Source organism: Miscanthus floridulus, chromosome 15 (genome assembly GCF_019320115.1).
Source record: "Miscanthus floridulus cultivar M001 chromosome 15, ASM1932011v1, whole genome shotgun sequence".
Lineage (NCBI taxonomy): Eukaryota > Viridiplantae > Streptophyta > Magnoliopsida > Poales > Poaceae > Miscanthus > Miscanthus floridulus.
The window spans coordinates 75,578,793-75,585,732 of NC_089594.1; positions in this window are offsets into that span (position 1 = coordinate 75,578,793).

A 6,940-nucleotide genomic window follows, 5' to 3' on the forward strand; every position below is an offset into this window, starting at 1 on the left:
TTTCTTCGTGTCTCGGTTCGCGAGAGGACGTCGTCCCTTCATCTAGAAACGGTTTCTTCTTTCCTCTACCTTAATTTCTTTGCCACGTCAACAAATTGCTGAGTTGTCAGTCTAATTAAGAGAGACAGAAACTACCATCAATATGCCATTGGAACTGCCCCAAATGCACATCTTGCTTCTCGAAAATATGAATACATGTGTCACTTATACACGCCTGAACACACATCCATCCTTGCAGGGACACAGCCAAGATTTGGACATAGATGGTATTTAAACCGACAACAATCATGTATGACAAGATACATAAACTAAATAAATGTTTGTTCATTACAATATAAAGGAAAGTTGAAAAAAAACTAAACATTATTATAGACTAATAATTATATCAAGATTCCTACTCTTTACTCTATTAATCTAGTTGTTTACTCTATTAATCTAGTTGTTAGAACAGAAAAATAATCATAGTAATAACAGGAACGAATGAAATAAGAAATGTATCAAAATGATTAATTCTAAATAATATAGGCCCAGTTCGCTTGGAGGATTATGGATGAATCTGAAGGAATTTGTGAGAGGAAAACACTGTTCCGAATAAAAAAAGAAACGGATCAAGCCAGATTTAAAGACACGCGAACAGGACCATAGATGACATTAGAGACCATTTCGCATAGTGGTCTCTCGCGGACCGCAGGTCCTAATAAACAGTATAGACTAGTCCTTCGGGCGCGCCCATGCGCGCGGGCCACTGGCCACGAGCTGACCAATGGCGAGACGACAACGTCCTGGGCGCATCAGGGCTCTGACCAGACGACGCCTACGCCCGTTGGTCAACGCAACGAGAACCACCCATCACGACTTGGACGGCCAGCATTCCATTTGCTATCGTGGACATCCTCAGCGCGCGTGCTGGCCACAACAAATGTAAACTTTAAATGACTGACGTGATCATTTGTAAGCTTATAGAGCAAACTCAGAGGGTTTTAAAACGTTAGAGAAGTTAAAAGAACCGTTTTTTTAATTGGGAAGTAAATCGGACTTGGTGAAAAGTAAATGGATTCACATGAAGTTACTATTCTTTGACGGCGGTCGGCCGTCGCTAACACCGGCCTGTGGGGCTCTGTGCCTCGGCCCCCTCCTCACTCGTGTAGAGCGCGTGCTTCCCCTCCAGTGGTGCTGTCATTCGCTTTAGGTTTGTTTGACTTATAAGCTGTGACTGAAAATAATGTTGATAGATTTGGTGTGAGAGAAAAATATTATTTGTTGGCTGATAAGTAATGGTTTATAAGCCAAATACGATCAAACGAACGAGCTGATTGTACAGCCAGTACGAGATGCTTTAACAGTTTAACCTTTTTTTTTTCTCTCGAAACGAATGAATATTTTTGTTTGGTCGGATCGCAATTCAACAGATACGTGCACAAATGAGTTCTTCTGGGCAGGCCAGCGACAGCGAGCAAACCACCCGATTGGAAGTGGATGGGTAGAAATGGATGCCACCGTGGTGTGTATTGCTATTGGGCTGGTAAGGTCCGAGGCCGAATACTGGCCCATGATTTTGGGCCCATTATCTTCTCCAAAGAAGCTTACGGGGAAGGGCTTTTTTCTAAGAAAAAGTGCACATTACCTCCTTCAACCTTTGCAAAAGTTTGCTTTTTCTCCCTAAACTCTAAAACTAGATAAACCACCTCCCTAAACTTTTAAAACTGTTCATTTTACCTCCCTAATCGGTTATAAGCGGTTTTCAAAAGCAGTTCTGTTTTTTTCTTTTCTTTTTTACTTCGACTGAATTTTTAAAAAATCATAGTAAATCACAGAAAAATCATAAAATGGAAAATCAAATTTTGTTGGACTTCACATGAGTAGATCTACACAGTGAATATATAATATAGTATGCTTTAGTATATATTTTTGTGTGTAGCTTTAGATCTATGCTTTTTATAATTAATTCATAGTTGTAGTCGTGAAATTTTTATGATGGGCTAATTATTGTACGCTTGAACTATAGTAAAAATTTCATACTCATTGGATTATGTATAACTTAGTTATAGATTTATTTAGATATATGCTTGTTAAAAAGTAATTAAATACTCCTAGCCCAAGGTAGAGGTAGGTAACAAACACATTGTTTGAGGCGACCATGGTCCCAGCCCCAGGCTCCCAGCTCCTGGGAACAAGCAATGCTAAGGACCTCACAAGTGATAGTTGAGGACCCTATCTTTCTCATCACCATTGAAGATACCCTTACACAATCTATGACCGAGGTCAAAGCAGAAGTGCCCCAGCTAAAAGAGGATCTACTCTAAAATCAACATCTTCTCCGCCTGCCATAGCTAGGAAGATAGACGTGGCATGTCCTCCTATATATCTTTCCTTCACCACCTGCCATGACAGCAAGACACGCCGACGTAAGTCCTTTGATAGGTCTTCACTTCGTCAAAGTGTCTGCCTTGCACAATGTGGTGTCTTAAAAGATTTGGGCATTGATGGAAAGGACGGAAAGCTCAATGAGGACACAATGCAAGATGTTGTAGACTGCTTGAAGGAACTATTGCCGCCAAACCTCCTCAAATCATTGAGAGGTTTAAAAGGCCATGCCTTCTGAGACCTTGTGGCAGAGGTCTCTTTCCTCCCGCAATGGGTCGTAGGAGTTCGACGTTGATATGGTTATTTATGTTGGTGTTTGCTCATGTTGTCAATGGCTTCTTGTTGTTGGCCGAGTTATCTCTGTCATAGTGTTTTTGTTGTTTTCTATGGTACCATTGTTTGCTCAATCTAGATCTTCTTCTTTATTAATATAACCGACAGCTTTAATTGATATAACTGACAACTTTACTGCTTTTGGTTTGTTTAAAAAAAGAAAAAAGAAAAAGGTTCAGCCAAAAAGATACAAGGGCCGGCAAATAAAGGGCACACTCTAGTAGTGGACTAAAACATGATGAGACTGTCTAACTGCAGTGCATTATTGCAAGTATTTCACTCGTTTTCCTACATATCTGATATGAGGGCCTCTATTTATAATCTTAGTTTTTGGAAAATGAAAGAAGCTTCTACATAGTACATTCAAGGATTCACCCACAAGGCTTAGAAATAACGACATTAGGCTGTGGAAAAAAATAGAAAGAATGATCCTATGTATACATGTTGATAATTATATATTTATTACACACCACACTACCATGACATAAAAAGTAATTCAAATCAAAATACCAATATATACCTATTTTCTGTTCATTATTACCCCACCAGCGCATTCCACTATTAAAGAAACAAATCCAACTACTTTTATTGCAATTTATGTGCATTTAAGAGTTTAAAACCGTGGTGCAAATGATCTTTTGACATAAACTATATATAATACAGAATAGAAAGGAAAATGTTTAAATTACTCCCCAAGTTTGGCCTATGTCCAGATAACCTCTTAAACTAACATTTAGTTCAATTTACTACCTCTAACTATTTTAGTTGGTCTAGTTTATCCCATAACAGACTTTTTTTTTTGTTTCTCCACGTATAAGTTGAGTTTTAATACCAAATTTTGTGAGGTCATAAATAACATCATAAGTTATGTTAGGAAAATATATCTTATTTTTTCTCCACTATTTTGATAGCTTAGGAAATTTAATAATAAATTAACACTAGAGATATATTTTTCTAACATGCATAGGCGCCACCTGCCCCGGCGAGGTGTACAAGCGTAGCTACCAAGTGGCAAGTACTTGCAGAGCCACTGGTGGATTCATGCGTGTCTATCTTCTTCATTGATCTCTTCATGTCTATCTACCCGATGTCCCCTGACATCTATATATGTTTTTATTTCTCTCAATGAATTCATCACCGTAACACCTAGCTTAGCTAGGATATATAATTCGTGCATGGATTGCACTATTGGAGCCCATCATATATATAGCATGTAGCATACATACATAATACACTAACATATAATGGATCCCTTCGGAATGCAGGATTGAAGAAATGTAGCAATAGGAAAAATATAGGAATATGATAGGAAATGCATATGCAAAACAAAGGAATAGAAAATATAGGAATCAAAACAAAGGGGAGGCAAGAAAGGGGATTGAGAAAATTCTCTGATTCTTTATCTTTTTTCCGAGGGATTGAGGGTGTTGTTTTCTCTCAAACAAGAATTTTTTTAGAAAAATGGATTGAAAAGCGATATGCTGGAGTTTGATTTTGCCTTCAATCCCTTTATTCCTAGTTATAGAAAAAGTGGATCACTTATTGTCAATCTGGTGGAGATGCTCATATATATATTGGTAGAGACAAGACTTTTGGTTCAGCACATTAGTCTCGGCTAGAATTGGGTCCGGGACTATGTGGTCAAGTTTTTTGGGCGCCAGAGGACCTCTAGTCCCGGTTGGTAACACCGGCCTGCACTAAAGGGTCTACATTAGTCCCGAGTAGTGTTACCAACTCGGAGTAAAGAGCCTTGATCCTTTAGTCTCAGTTGATAACACCAACCCGGACTAATGTAGACCCTTTATTTCCGGTTGGTGTTACCAACCCGGACTAAAAGTCCTCCGATGGATTAGTTCAAAAGGAAAGCATCCCATTGAAAGTCACATGTGCTATGTAGGTGGAGTGAAAAGGTACGAGCCAGGCTATGCATGATGTCTTGGGTTCGGATCTCACGTGAGGCATAGAGGTGGGAGGCATTAATTTTTATCCTTAGAGGACCTTTAGTCTAGGTTCAAGGGGTTCGGATCTCACGTGAGACACGGAGGTGGGAGGCATTATTTTTTATTCTCGAAGGACCTTTAGTTTGGGTTCAAGACAACGAGGACAAAGAGTCATTGCCTTTAGTCACATATTCATAGTCCCAGTTGGGAAATCGGGACTAAAGCCCATTCCAAACCGGGGCTAAAGTCCATTTGTATACACTATCGGAAACAGTAGTTTTGTCGTGTGCCACGAACACTCGGCAAAGCCCGAAAAACACTCGGCAAAGGGTTTACGGAGTTGAACACTCGGCAAAGAGCACACGACAGCTACAGTATCAGCAAACAGCGTCTTTGGCGAGTGTTTTCTGTCAGGCACTCGGCAAAAAAAAAAAAGAGTACGTCACGGAGCGGAAACGGTCACGGCACATTTGCCTAGTGTCAAATAACCATTTGCCATGTGTCAAACTCTGAACACTCGGCAAAGCTTGCCTTTTTGCCGTGTGTCAAAGTATGAACACTCGGCAAAGATGGCCTTTTTGCCGTGTGTCAAAGAGGGGACACTCGGCAAAGTGACTCATTTTGCTGTGTGTCAAAGTATGGACACTTGGCAAAGACCGTTCCAAAATCCATAGAATTTGGCTTCTTTGCCGAGTGTTATAGGGCAGACACTCGGTAAAGATGTCATTTTAGTCCCAGGATGCACAGAATTTTGCCACGTGTCTACTTTGCCGAGTGATTTATAGCTGGCACTCGGTAAAAAGCCTCTTTGCCGAGTGTAACACTCGGCAAAGATGCCACAAATAATCAGTTTATTTGGTTCAGTCATAGCCACGACCACATTCAAATAAACATCATAGATAGTTCACAATAGGCATCACAGGCAATTCATATAGATATATCGACAACACATAGATGCAAATAAACTTCATAATCCACAAATAGTAGTCACAACTCATTCACAACAACAAATAGTCACAGGTAATCCACAAATGCAAATACAAATAAAATTACAAGTACTTAGGCCACGAGTTCACTACGACAGGGCTTCACTTAGGCCACGAGTTCCACTACGACGGGGACGGGGCTGGGGCATGAGGCTCATTCGATGCCGCCGATTGATGCTGCACAAAGGAGAATGGATTGGCATGTGTGAGACAAGATTAAACAACATTGCATACTTTGTTTTTTTGAATTTGTGATGCAAATGTCAATGATTTTAAGTAAAATTTTGAAACCACATTTTAATCTAACTGCTGTTGCTATTTTACATAGCCTAAGATTTAAAACCATGTTCCTAGCCATGAGTAGATGCAACATCCAGTAGTGCTATCGTAACTGCAACACCATTTTCTAGTTGGCTAGATATGAACTATTGTGTGGATCAGTGGATCTCCTTGAAGCCTCGAAGGTGATGTAAATAAATCCTCCCTTATCAGTGGATCTCTTTCAAATGATGCAAAGTAAGATTGATTCTGCATAAACTAGATTATAAGGTTGTAAAGCGATTCACAGTGCCTGAAACAGTATTTGGAGTAGGAGGAGGAGGGTCTGAAAACGGTGGTGGAGGTTGATCGATTGCAGCATAAACACCCCTCATATATTCAAACATCTGTAGCTCCACCTCTGTCGCTCTGCCACCATCTCTGCCTCCATCCTCTGGCGCTCTGCCTCCGTCCTCTGGCGCTCTGCCTCCATCTTCACCTCTAGCTCCTCTCGGTGCCTCGTTTCTTGTTCTAGATGAGCCTACAATATTTCATCCCAATGTTACAATGCAATGCAAAAGTATATAAAAATCAATGAACGATGAATAAAATAGAAATAACCTGGAGTGCGTTCATTTGGAACCATGTACAGTTCGGCTGTGGGCGTATCGCTGGACTAGAACCCGTGCTTCGTGCTCGAATCTAGGAGAGAGTGGGAGTACTGGCCGTGTCGATGGTGTCGTTGCCAATCCAGAACCGACCATGCTTCTTGCCTCCTCCCGCCCTCATGACCACTTCTCCATCAAGGTCATGGGCACTCGGATCATACTCTGGGCCATGGACCAGCCTTGCCATCGATGTTCTATCATTGAAAGAGGACGCCAGGGGGGAGATTGAGAGGGATAATGAACATGGGCCAACAAGTGTATGAGGCAGCAGCCATTCCATAAGGATTGAACCCATCTATTGCCAGCGCAACATGTACATTACGAGCCTCTAGAGCTTTCTCACGATGAATCATATCAAACCTTGTCCATGCTTCACCATCGGATGGATGCA